Source organism: Cibotium barometz, chromosome 15 (assembly GCF_041138505.1).
Source record: "Cibotium barometz isolate CiBa-2024 chromosome 15, ASM4113850v1, whole genome shotgun sequence".
In the NCBI taxonomy this organism is placed as follows: domain Eukaryota; kingdom Viridiplantae; phylum Streptophyta; class Polypodiopsida; order Cyatheales; family Cibotiaceae; genus Cibotium; species Cibotium barometz.
In genome coordinates, this window is record NC_141060.1 from 46,930,990 (window position 1) to 46,945,055 (window position 14,066).

Here is a 14,066-nt window from a genome sequence, read left to right on the forward strand (position 1 = left end):
AAGTAGAAAAAATCAAACAACAATACAAGTATGGTATATTTATACAAAACATGCTCATGCAAGATTCTTCCAAGGGCTTCATTATCATATAACCTACAAAAAACCCATCCGTAGGCCAATACATCGGATAACCACGCTCCCCATTTCTCCTCTTTTACTTCATGACGCTTGGATTATAGGGTCGACTAAGCCAGGAAGCATCGTCAATCAGGGGGTCACTTCGCCAGAAGGCCTCTCACCAGTGATAAAACAAGAAAAACAAGACCTATATTAAACAAGACTATCTTTTTTTACTCACGCACACTAAGCTCTCTACTAATGAAGAAATGAAATCTCCCTTTAATCTCCTACACTTTCACAAAACTCATGTTTCTCTCATAGTACAAGATAGGGAAACCATTAGCTTGTGATATGCCCAATTATACACAATTAATTCATCCTCTTTCATTCTTAATTATAATTACAAATAAACTTTCTCTACTTAAAGAGAGATAAAACCCTAACCCTAATTAACCATACAAATCCCCAAACACAACACTATAAAGCAATAACAACAACAGGGATTACTCTACTCTATTTGAGAAATTAGGGAAGGTAGATTATCTCTAATCTTCTTGAAAATCATAAAAGAGATGCTTAAGCTAATTAAGACTTGAGAAAACATAAAGAGAGGGTAAATTCCTACGAGAGAAATTATCACAAATAGCCTAACTCCAATAGGGAATTGATTAAAGTATAGACTAATCACATAATTTCACTTCTGTGCTTATCCTAATCACTAAGCCTAATTGTTAATCTTAACTAACAAAATTTCCTTAACTTAATTTAAGAAAAATAATATCTAATTGCAAAATTAAGAGAAAAAGAGAGAGAGAGGAGTAAAAAACTCCAAGATATGGCTCTTTAAAGGCATTATACGACACTTCATAGCACATTCATAGCATAATTAAACCCCAGGGATAGCTTAATTAAGATTAATTACTAAAAATTCAAAGAGAAACCAAAATATTACTTACGATGCACTTTGTCTTGACTTTGAGAGAGCCAAAAGTGGTCTTCTAGCTCTAGAAACTATTCCAACTTTCACCTGAGAGTGGAAGGGGTAGTAGTAGGAGAGGCACTAGGTAGCAAGAGGGAGGTTTAATTGAAAAAAAGCAACTTATAGAGATCAAGGAATTAGGCACATTTTTTTAATCTTGAGGATAGGGAAAAGAAGTATCCAAATAGCCCAATACAGTAAGAGGATGGGTATGGTCACACAAGGAAAGGGGATGGTGAGAGGTAAGGTGAGAAGCATCCTACCCTTTCCCAAAAGGAGGTATGGTGGACACATGGCTAGGGGATGGGCAAGTAAGCCCCTTCAGCACGTTTTCCAAGCAAGCCCCTTATTAATAAGGACTAGTTAACTAAGGTTACAATCTACACACACCTAGGTGTTCAAATGGTCACTTACATTGGACCAAACTTTCGTCATTTCACCAAAAATATTTTGTTTATAATTTTCCAAAATAATTTGTTATTTTTATTTTATTTCTTCCTAATGTGTCATGCCATCTTCAAATCAAGATCTATCAACATAACTCCCGATAATGGCTAAATCAAGTTAAGATCACCATTACACACCTTTCTAGCGTGCAAACTAGGGATGGAACTGAAGTTGAAAAAGGAAGTTATTAACATTTTATGATCATATTATCTACCTGTTGAAATTTGGGACATGCCATATATATGCACTATATTTATAAGCAAGAAATTTGGCATTTGAAACTTCCAATTTTTGATCGGACCATATGTTTAAGTGTATGACTACTAAGGGTGTAAAGTTTCATTAGAAGAGCTCAACGTTAAATTTCTTTGCCAACTAGGTGAGATTAGCCATGAAAAAAGGGATGTTTTTTGCTGTAAACAAGCTTAGAAGGTGAACCAAAGTGAGGAACCTTAGTGTACAACCACCTAGATAGATCGATATATATATATATATATACATACATACATACATACATACATACATACATACTATTTAAAATTTACCCTTCTATTCAATACTCTATAAATATTAATAATTTATATGCATGTAGACATAACCCTTTTTGGCGCTTGCCATATTTACAAGTACCTCACTCTAAGCTATGACCCATTCGTAAGCTCAGGGGGGTCACTATATGTAAAATATCCCTATCGCGTGCGTTCAAGGCCTATATTTTAAATCCCTTATTTGTGAATTTTTTAATCTATATAATATCTCCTTTTCTTTATGAATCTGTAATTTTTTTTGAAAAATTTTTAAATCATACCCTTATGTAAATATATTTCTGTAAGTTTCATAAATTAAAATTATGCTTTTGTTGAATGCACGTGATATTCACATTTTTTTGTGAGTGACCCCCCCAAGTTCGTAAGACACCAACCCTCCCCTTCCTTATACGAGACCCTTTTTGGGAGAGACACATACACATGCAGACATATCCCTTTTTTGGGAGCTTGCCACATTGACGAGCACGTCACTCTAAGCTACACCCCATTCATAAGCAACCTACCCTTCTCTTCTTAAGACCCACCCACCCTTCCCTTCCTCTTACATGTAGGACATTGTGGTATGTATAAATGTTGAGCTTGCCACATTGACAAGCACCTCACTCTAAGCTTTGCCCCATTCATCAACCACCTACCATTCCCTTCCCTTTCTCTCATCATGCACAGCATTGTGGTATTCCATATACGAGACCCACCCACCCTTCCCTTTCTCTCTCATCATGCACGGCATTGTGGTATGCGTAAATGCTTTACCTAGATAAAGAGAGAGAAAGCATACGTCATGCCCTACTCCCACCCTCGAGCACCATGTTTACCATATATGTTTGTATCATGAGAGGGGAAGGCTTACACTTGCATTGGTTTCTTAATGTTAGAAGGAAGATCTCAATTTAAATCCATCACGGGGGTAATTCAAATGAGGCTACCCAACATCTCATTGCAAAATTAAAATAAAATTTCCCTTGATCAATCATTTAGTCAAAGTGTTATTATTTTTAAACATTAAATTCGATTACACAACTCCTTTGAGACTATGGTAGAGTGAGAATATTGTGGTGAATAGCTTTCACCAACATGGAGGTTGGCTTTGAAATTAATTCTCCAAATAACCTTGTTCTCATAGGGATAATACATCTAAAATTTTAAAAAGCCTATGTCGTCCACCACATAAAAGCTCCTAGAACGTTTTCTTCTTGCATTTAGACTAAAGTTGCAATTAGTCAAAATTTGGTGTGGAGTGGAAATTGACCCACAATTTGTGAAGATTGGCCAACCACCAAGTTACCTCATATGGTAGGTTCCTAGATGACATCATGTGCAAAATTTGATGAAGCACCTTGTCTTGTTGAGTGAGATAATGGAACACACTTGACACAAATTTTCTCAATGAAGAGAAACTCTATGTATATGGTTTTACATAGTGGATACATTGTTTTCAGGTGTATTATATGATATTTCTTGAAATGTGGGCAAGTTTCCTCTACCTTGAGTGGCTTGAGAGCACAACACAATGGGTGATCTCACATATGTAGCCTCCCAAATTGGTGGGGTTGGTTGAGAATTTAAGTGCAATTATCAAAGCCTAGTTGTCAAAGCTAGTTGTGGGGGGTAACAGGCCATGTGAGACACCTTTGGCATTCAGTCAATCATGACACAAACCTACCCCATGGATTTAGACATGAAGATAACATAAGGACTTGAAGATGCTGATATTGAATGGGTGTAATTTGTCATGCCAAGTTATTTAGAATGAGATAACAAAGCATGTTGCCAAAAAATGGTTTTGTCAATAGTGTATCCTTTCTTGATTGATTTTTTTTATATAATTGCATGAGGTTCGTTTCTTCATCACACACCTTATAGTGTGAGAGGGCTGTAGGCGGCGGGCAGGCGGGTGTTGAGTTTGTTTCGAACTCATGTCCTACAAGGGTAGAGTTCAATTCTCTATCATCACTGGGATATTGTCTCCACCTAGGCTTGATTTTTTTAAAGGCACCCTTGCTCTTCAAAATTAATGGGTTTGGTGAAATATAGCAAGTTTTTTTGTATTCTAGTGTAATTTTTAACGAGCATTTTAAAATTTTGTAAGTATTTTAGGCCAAAATGCTCAAAAATAGGTGTACGCCCATTAAAAAGCAACTATATCTCCACCCCTCTAGGTTGAAATTGTTGAAAATGAAGGACACTTTTGTAGATAATTAAGTTATAATCCCAACAATCAACAATTAGTATCCTTTAGGTCTTGACTCATTAGACAACATTAAAGGTAGGCAAACCACCTGAGAATAAAGACACTTTAATCAAGACCCTGAATCAGATAGGCATTGGGGAGGGGGTTTCAACAACGTCCTGATGCCTGTTTTGCTATGATTTATCACTAACCTTGATGCTTTACAGAAGATCTCCAGACAGTCCCAAAAAATTCTGAGCGAGTTGGGGTCATTGTTGACCAGTGCATTTGTGTCATCAGCAAATTGTTGGAGGCACATTTGACCAGCTCCCATCGGAAGCTATATTCCTTTATGAGTCCAGTCTGCATTCTCTTCTGGATTAGCCAACTCAGCCCATCAGCAGCTATTGCAAAGAGGAGAGGAGCTAATGGGCAGCCTTGTCTGATGGATCTATGTAGGATGATCGGTTCAGAGAGCATACCATTCACCAAGACTCTTGCTCTGGCATTGCCAAAAAGCGTGGAGACCCAATTGATGAATCTGTCCCCCACCCCCATATTCTGTAAAGAATCTAAAATAAAGTCCCATTCCAGCCTGTCATATGCTTTGTCAAAGTCAATCTTGAAGAAAACAAAGTCCTGGTTGGACTTCTCAGCAAACTCTATTCCTTCCCATAGTGCTATAATTGCATCCAAGATGAATCTGCCTTTGATGAAGCCTTTTTGTTCCTTTCTAACCCAATCCTTTAGGTGGATAGAGAGTTCTTGACAGGATTTTTGCAAAAATTTTGTAAGCTGTTGTTAGCATAGTGATAGGCCTCTAGTTTGAGATGTTCTCCTTCTCACCTCTCTTGTGAATCAACTTGATGACTCCATCGTTGACACTAAATGGCAAGGCACCAAACCTTGATGGTTCTTCCCATACCATGGCTAAAAGCTTCAGGAGAACCATTTTGAATTTTTTAAAGAATTCAACTAGAAGGCCATCCAAGCCTGGGCTTTTATGATTCAGAAGGGAGTCAATGGCTTCTTCAAATTCTGAAGGGAGCAGATCTAGATCTAACTGGGCAGCCAGAGATGAAGGGGCTACCTCGTCCCTTGCTTCAGCTATTATTTGTTTGCATCTTGTCTTTTCTTCATCATCCTTCCCGGGGAGGCTGAAAATTTTGGCAAAATGGTCAGATATAAGTGTGATATTTTCTTCCAGAGATTCTACTTTACTTCCATTAGGACCTACCATCATGGGAAGGTAATCTTTGGCTTGCTTTCTCTTAAGGGCTATGAACATTGCTTTAGAGGGCCTTTCCCATTTACCAGCCCACCACTCTCTGAAATACAATCTTAAATGGTGGCATTGGATTTCCTCTTCCCTTCTGAGTTCTGCTTTGGCTTAAAGCACAAAGGGTTGAAGGGAAAGGTTGCCTTGGTTGACCTCTTGCTCCAGCTGGATCAGTCTTTTGTATTTGGCATTTGCTCTCTCTTGTCGGACTTCAGCCCCCACCACAACCCTCCTTATATGGGTGAGGAATCTCTGAGTTTCTTTTATCGCTAGGGACCATCTCTTGGCTGGCCGAAATTTACCTTGGAAGTGCATGCGCCATATTTCTTCCACCCCTGCTATGACATAGGGCAGTTCAAACAGTGCTGGATCAGTGTGAAACCACCCTCATCTAATTTTGGAGTCACTTCTATCCAGCTATACAAGGATGGGATGGTGGTCTGAGAGGGCTATGTTTATAGCTATAGATACTTTGGCCTTTTGGTATCTATTACAGAGGTTGGACGCCCAGTCTAGCCTTTCTGAGTAGGAGCCCCTTCCTATTATTGCTCCATGTGAACTCCTTCTTCTGGTCAATATCCATAAGGTCCTGCAACCCTGTAAGGTTCTCCCAAGCCCTCTTTTCCCTACTGATATTGTGATTCCTTGACATTGGTACCGGTCATCTGGGGATTCCACCATGTTGAAGTCTCCAATTAGCACCATCAGAGGGGAGAGGCTACAAAGTGTTTCAGAGTTCTGGTCTGGAGCTAGATGGACCTGAAGCATAAACACTCACACATGTCAATTGGTCCGGTCCTCCTATCTCTACAGCCACCCATTTATTGTTAGAGTCGGTGTAGCTATTTGAGACCACGAGCAGGAGATTGGGGGCAATCCCTATAGTTGTGTCCCCTGAACCTTGGGCATGGTTTTGGTACAGTACCAAGCATATTCTTTAGCTATGCTGCTTAGTCTTTTGTAGATGTCTGGAGATGAACATTTCAGTTCTTGAAGGCATATGATATCTGACATTATTTGCTGAGCTCTAAGCCATTGCTTAATTATCAATGCTCTAGATGGGTCAGAAAGCCCTTTGACATTAAAGGACGTGATCCTCATTTTTTATGTGAAGAGGTTTTCCTCATTTCCATAGTTCTAGGGATCTTATCAGCTAGGGGGGTAAATGCCAGGTTAGTTGGCTGCCTTCCTTCTTTAGGGTCAGACTTTGGAGGTGAAGGGAGGGGGAGTCTCTCTTCCTCTGCTTGGGTTGCCTGGTTATCTGTCATTTCTATGTTTTCCAAATTATTATAGAGTTGAATATCCAAGCTATTGACTTCAGCCACTAAAGGGTTTAGTCTTGGCAGGGATTGAAGCTGGGTATCCATCACAAAACCCTCTTCATCATCATTCTCTAAGAGTAAGCCATAGCATTCCTTTGAAGCATGTCCTAAGAGGGGTCGCTCACCTCCGCTTAGGAGAGCCGTGAATCTGTTTCCATTTTTGCCTTTGATCTCTGGCTTGGCAAATTTGGGTTTGCCTGTGTTTCTTGTTTTTTTCTGTACTACTTTAAACCCAATATCTATCTTGTTCTCCTCAACAGCAGCTTGCAGAGGCGCCTTAGCAGGGCAATCTTTGATAAAGTGGCCTCTGCCCGCACAGCGGAAGCATGCGTTAGGGAGCTGCTTATACAGGACTCTTTGATTAATGGTGTTACCTCCCCCCACATGGATGATGATCGTATCAGTCAGATCCTGATTAAGGTCTAGTTCCACCAGAACTTGGGGATGCCACTGAGGGTTAAAAACCCTAACCCAGTCGGAAGGAAGAAACAGCAGACCTTAATTCCCTTGGAGTCCAGTTTTTTAAAACCATGTATAAATTTTATTGGTTTTTGTAAAGACGAGTAAATTCAAAAAAAATTAACAGGTACAAAATACAGTAAAGGACGGTTTTTTTCACGTGACCTTAAATTAAAATCCACATGCTCATTTTATTTATATTAACGGACGATTTGTACAAATATTGAAAAGCCTCGATTCTCCATATAAATAAACAATGGCAAAATGCTTTGAATGTTTTCTGCATGCGCAGAAATACATGAACACAAATATGTCACATCGCTTGATTTAAAGCATAAATTGATTATATCCAGAAAGGGACCGGACGCGTGCAGCGTACGCTTGCGTGTGCATTAGTGCTCACATCACATCAATCACAATGCCTGCACCTTTTGCATTCAGTTCAAAGGTGTAAACTCTTCAGAATGTTTCAAGCACATTATATATCAAAGGTTAACCTTAGAAGTTTCGTGATAATGATTAGCCTAACCTTAGAAGTTAAACGATAATAGTTGTATTAACCTTAGAAATTTCAGTAATACTAGGCTTGTCACCTCTTAGATACATCCTAGCTTGTGTCCACCGCATCATTGGCATTGGTAAGCATAGTTGCTTTTTGACACGTGTCATACCCGTTTTTGAGCATTTTGGTGGCAAAATACTCGCAAACGTGTCACACCCGTTTTTGAGCATTTTGGTGGCAAAATACTTGCAAGATTTTAAAATGCCTGTCAAAAATTACACTAAAATACAAAAAAAAAACTTGCTATATGTCACCAAACCCATCAATTTTGAAGGGCAAGGGTGCCCGTAAAAAATTAAGCCTATTGGTAAGTATAAAACCTTACTTTATTCTATTTTAAATAAGTGTATATTTACTGTCTACACACTACCTAGTACCTTATATCATTTTCACAAGTGACGTTTGGGACTCTTAACTTGTAAGTTGCATTTGTCAAAATGTGAAGTATGTTATTTGTTGCTAGCCTAACATACACGCATGGGTGAACACACACAAATATATACCTCTAAGGCCCTATTTTGGTGGAACCTTGTACCTTAACCTTGGCCCTTATTTTGATACTTTACGCATTTTTAAAAGGCACATTTGTACCAAAATACATCCTAGCTTGTGTCCACTATATCACTGGCATTGGTAAGTATAAAACCTTACTTTAGCCTATTTTAAATAAGTGTTTATTTACTGTCTACACACTACTTAGTACCTTAAATACCCTTATTTGCTAGCCTAACACACCCTGTGTCTACAAACTAGTTAGAACCTTATATCATTTTCACAAGTGACATTTGTGACTCTTAACTTGTAAGTTGCATCTGTCAACATGTAAAGTACATCATCATTTGGTAGCCTATCATGGGTAAACACACACAAATATATACCTCAAGGACTCTGTTTTGGTGGAACCCTATACCTTAATTTTGGGCTTCTTATTGATACTTTATGCTTTTTTAAGTAAAAGGCACATTTGTAACCTTGCCTATATTTTTAAGAGTCAAAATGAAGCCTACAATGCTTGTTTAAGCCCAACCTGGACTTCAACTTTAAGGCTCAAAAGTAGAGCTCTTCAGGGTTTTTCTCCACTACTTGAAAAAAATGAAGGATTTCAAACCAATGATGTAAAGACAAGGGGGCTAAATTTTTCTATTGTTATGTTTGCATTGGCACTCTAAAAGGGAGGGCAACAGAGCGATCGTTAACCGACATATCTGGGTTGAAGTAAAAATAATAGATTAGTTACTAAACATTTTCTTTTTTTTAAAGAGTTTTTGTGGGAAAGGTGGAGGGAGAGTGAGGGCTCTAAAAAAGCCAAATTCTATTGTAGTTGTACCAACAAGAATTAAGGAAAAAAACGGTTGAGATTTTAAATAACCCTTTTTAAAAAGTAATGATTTTCCATATATTTTAATTTGGAAACAAAAACCGGATGGATTTAAGATTATCCTAATTTTGATTGGCTGCATTAAACTAACCTTTCCACCGTGGCAGTTTTAAGAGATGCCTCATTACAATCCCCAAAATAATAATAATGCACATGATATCACTATCCACAAAATAAAGGCATGTTTTGATGTCAGCCCGACTTTTGTAACTTGTCTCGATTTTCTTCAATAATAAAAATGCCTTTATTGAAAATAAAGGCATGTTTCCAGTTTAAACCATCCAGCTTCTCGCATTTGAATTAAGGTACGTCAAACTTTGATTACTGTCACCAGGAAAAGACCACAACATCATGCAGCATTTGCAAACCACTTGGCCAAGTTTTTACTCCATGCTTGCATATACTCACCTGCTAAATTGAAAATATAGACTGTATATTGCTTCCAACAAGAGATTTTTTGTTACATCGGCTGCCACACAGCCTTTATTAACAGCCACACAGGCATAAACTAGGACTGTCAGATTGCTAAAAACTCATAAGAAGGAACACAACAGGAGGGGGCAAATTACAAATTGAGTGGGAAAAGGAAGAAGGGAAGAGATTAACATAGGTATGTCATCCTTATTGATGTGCATACATGTCCTACACTCTGATGTGCATAGATATCTTACACTCATCAATTGAGAGACTTGACATACATGAGCTCATCATCCATTGTTGATGTGATTCAGGTTTGCATACACTAGCCATCCATGTTCTGCCTCAGAATTCTTGACATTCAGCAACAACTATGGGGTAGTCAAGGATGGTGTCCGTCCAAGCGTTCTTCGACTCGAAAGGGCGGACATTGCGAAGGGCCGTCCACACAGCACTGTTGCATTTGAAGCCACTTCCAAATGCAATCTGCCAGATCTTATCACCTTTGTTCATCCTTCCCTTGCATTCTAAATACTGGAACTGATACCATGTAGTGGAGACAGAAGTGTTCCCAAACCTGTGGAGGGTCATCTTTGATGGCTCCACGTTGAGAGGCGACAAGTTAAGCCCTTTCTCCACTGCGGATATCACCGCCCTGCCACCAGAATGAATGCAAAAATGATCAAAGGCCTTCTTGAAATCAGGCACATAAGGGGCGGCATCAGCTTTGAAAACAGTCCTCATGAGATAGTTGGCCAAGAATAGCAGTTGTTCACTGTATGGTAGTACAAGGGGACCAAGGGCTTTAGTATTGATTCTCAAGGTTTCAGCAGCAATCCTCATCAACTCCTTGCTTAAGAAAACACCCACTTTGCCTTCTGCATCTTCCTCTTGGTAGGCAGCATGGTAAGCAGCATCATCGGCTCCTCGGTGGGTCCTCACAACATGCTCAAGCCTGTACTTTGCATTCTTTTTGTCACATGCCTTGTTTGATAGTAAAATGGCAGCACCACCCACTCTAAACAGGCAATTGCTGACAAGCATGGTTCTATTGTTGCCCCAGTACCAGTTTTGTGTAATATTTTCAGTGCTCAGAACAACAGCATAGGTGTCCTTATGCACTTGCAGTGAATCCTTGGCCAAATCAATGGCAATGACCCCAGCACTGCAACCCATGCCACCGAGGTTGTATGTCCTCACATTGCTCCTCAGCTTGAATTTGTTAACAATCATAGAAGATAGGGATGGGGTAGGGTTGAATGTGCTGCAATTCACCACCACAATGCCAATGTCTTTAGGAGAAATACCTGTTTTCTCTAAAAGCTCCTTCATGCAAGTGCCCAACACAGCCTCTGCCTCCTCCCTTGCAGCTGCCATAGAGGGTTTAGGGGGCAACTGCCTAAAACACATGGGAAATGATGTGGACTGCCCTAACCCACATCTCTCTAATATCTTCCTTTGAAAGTCCAAGCTCTGCTCAGTGAAGATCCCAGACACTTTGGAGTGCTCTAGAAAAGTTGAATGGGGTGCCCTCAAAAGGTCCGGGGGCCGAAAGCAGGCCAGGTCCAAGAGGTAGACTGGGCGGGAGGAGTTGTCGCGCCGCAGGAAAAGCAGAAAGCAGATAGCAGCTGCAAAAGCAAGCTCTCTAGATATGTAGGGCTCAACCCATGCTTTCCATGAATTCTCAACTACTGGGATGCCCATGGCCAGAGCAACAAACAGGGCAGCGAGGGCCCATGTGAGGGTGTTCACACTTGGGTAGAGGAGCTTGTAACCACTGCTTATGCACTTGGAGCTAATACTGGAGAGGAAGTCAGGCAAGGGTGGCCTCTGCCCAGTGCTTCTGGTGCTTGCTTTGAGCCCACCATCGAACTCGGCCATTGCCTGCATGCATAACCCACAAGAAGAACAACTAAATTACCACCACTGCTGAATCAAGGAATAATTGGTGTAAAAAAAAGCCTATATGGGCCTTAATAGCAATGCCCTCAGGTAGAACATCTGACTAACCACCATTTGCAGTGTGATTGAACACGCTGTGTAGAGTTTAACCATCACTACTACTAATGGTAGTAGATTAAGCTACAATTAGGAGTGTAACCAGACCGCTTAACAATAATTACTTGAAAAGGCTCGTTTGTATACATCAGTTCCAAGACACAGAAAAAGAGCAGCCCCACAAGTAGAACATTTAAATAACCCCCATGTACAGCCTGAGTAACCTTATGCAGTCTGATTAACCACCTTTACAGTAGAAATTAGCCATCATAGCCACACATGGGTGCAGATTAAGCTACAAGGGAGTGTATGCAACCAGCCTGATTAGCTATAACTACCCAGATACCTAAAGAGTCATAATTAGCTCCACGGACCACAACCCACAAACAGATCAAGCTAGCCAACCACCATATCAAGTCATAGCAATAACTACCCAGACACCTAAAGAGTCATAATTAGCTCCACGGACCACAACCCACAAACAGATCAAGCTAGCCAACCACCATATCAAGTCAACTCACCAAAAGGTGGAGTGCAGAAAACCTGAGTGCTGATGGGTCGTCCTTGCTGAGATGAAAGTGGAGAGCAAGGCCGGGCTATGGGAGGAGGGCGAGCCTGCGAGGTGAGCCGAGAGCTACTTCCACAGTACGGGAAGAGAGCTGGGAGAGGAGAGAGATGGATGTGAAGAGAATATAGAGATCTTAAGAGGCAGATTAGGTGACAGAAGTAATGGCAAGACAGCAATGACAGCAAGCAGGAAGAGTTAACTATTCTACACAGCTTGCCACGTGCATGCAAGAACTGGCCTGCAAAGCCAGATTAAACCAGCTAGCAGTCTCCAAAATAGCTTGTGGCTGCGAGCGAAGCAAAGGATATGTTGCTGAAGGGGTTGAGAAGGTGATTAAGCAGATGATTGGGTGATTAAGCAGCTGATTGGGTAATTAATCAGTGTGGATACAGTCACTGCAAACGCTGCAGCTCACCACAGGGAAGGGAGCTGAATTCCTGTGCAGTTTTATAGAGCACTAAAAGGAGAGAGAACGCGCAGTCCGTTGTTTTGACTGCTGCAACCACTAATTAAATGCTTATTTTGCTTGGTGGTGGGTTGACAGAATCAAAGGCGTGGTCGTCTGAGCCTGCCTCTCATTTAATGACGGCAGAACTCGTGGGCCTTACGTTTTAACTTAACTAAATTGACTAAAACCTTTTTTTAATCCATTTCAAATATATAATACCCCCAATTTTCCTTTTTCTTTCTTCAAAACTCCCTTTTTTTCATTGATTTATCTTTCGAAATTCCGTTATCTATTCTCGTTTTAAATTTCTTCTCCCTCATTCGGAATTTCAATTTTTGAAAAACTCCTCCCATTTCTCTCCAATAAAAAAACTCGTAAAACTCCTCCCATCAGGCTTCTTTCAAAAAATGCCTTTAATTTAATTTTTCCCTTTTGGCTTGTTTTCAAACCTTAGCTTCCCTTTGACGTTTTTGATTCTTTTGTTGTTTTTTTGGTAAGCTACCTTTGTTTCCAACACCTTTTGTTTTAATTCTTGCCCTCGGAGACCCCTTTGTGTATTAAATGTGCTACCGACTTGTGTTAAGGTTAGGTGTATGTGGAGAAGCCCCTCTCTATCTACCTTTTTTCACGAGTGGTCTAAATAATACCAATCCCTTGGACGGTTGAACCTCCCCATTCACTCAACTACCCTATTCACATTCACACATTAGATTTCACACACGTTGGATTTTCAAGGCCCTTCGCCTTTAGAAATAAGGCCTAATACACACTGGAGGGGCACCCGAGTTGAGTGCCTAAAGCATGGGCATGCAAAACTACACATGGGCACCCATGTTACACACTCATAGCTGCCCACCATCTAAAAAGTGTTGTTTCACAAAAAAATAAAAAACTGAAAAGGGTAACTTTTTGATTGGTTGGCAAATGGGGTGCCCATCTTTGGGCAGCCTCAAGTGGTTGCCCACGATTTTGAAAAGTTGGGTAATAGGTGGTAGCGGACTAGGATTGAAGAGTCCAGCATTCAACTTGGCAATGTGTAAGGGTGCCAAGCCTTTTTTTGAAACCTTATTGGCTACATCAATTTCTTGGCAGGCACCCTTCAATGTGTACCGGGCCTAAACATATTTCACAAGAACAAGGCATCTCTTGACCTCTTGTGGGGACAACACTCAAGCGGATAAGGTGGCATCCTTTCTCCTCCCCAACTCAAGTTTGTTGCTTCAAGCCCTCCCCTCCCCCACTCCACAAAGGGGTGAACAAAATAGTGTGTGTTGTACTCCTTGCTTAAAAAAAGCCATTGCCTAACCTTGGTGACTTGTCTCTCTTTCCTCAGAAATTCAAGGCCTTGCTTATTAGGCCAACATATGGCCTCCTTAAAAATTGCCAAATTACGTCAAACATCTTCTCCAATTGCAAAACATATAAAATCAT

At 40.3% G+C, this 14,066-nt stretch overlaps 1 pseudogene across 1 annotated transcript; it reads right to left on the reverse strand.

The window, feature by feature from the left end:
- Positions 1–9,616: 9,616 nt before the first annotated feature.
- Positions 9,617–12,670, reverse strand: LOC147631377 (3-ketoacyl-CoA synthase 4 pseudogene; annotated as a pseudogene). The gene is made up of 2 exons (XR_015267578.1): positions 12,141–12,670; positions 9,617–11,505 (listed from the first exon to the last, which is right to left on the reverse strand). The product of XR_015267578.1 is annotated as a 3-ketoacyl-CoA synthase 4 pseudogene (transcript).
- Between the last annotated feature and the right edge of the window lie 1,396 nt (positions 12,671–14,066).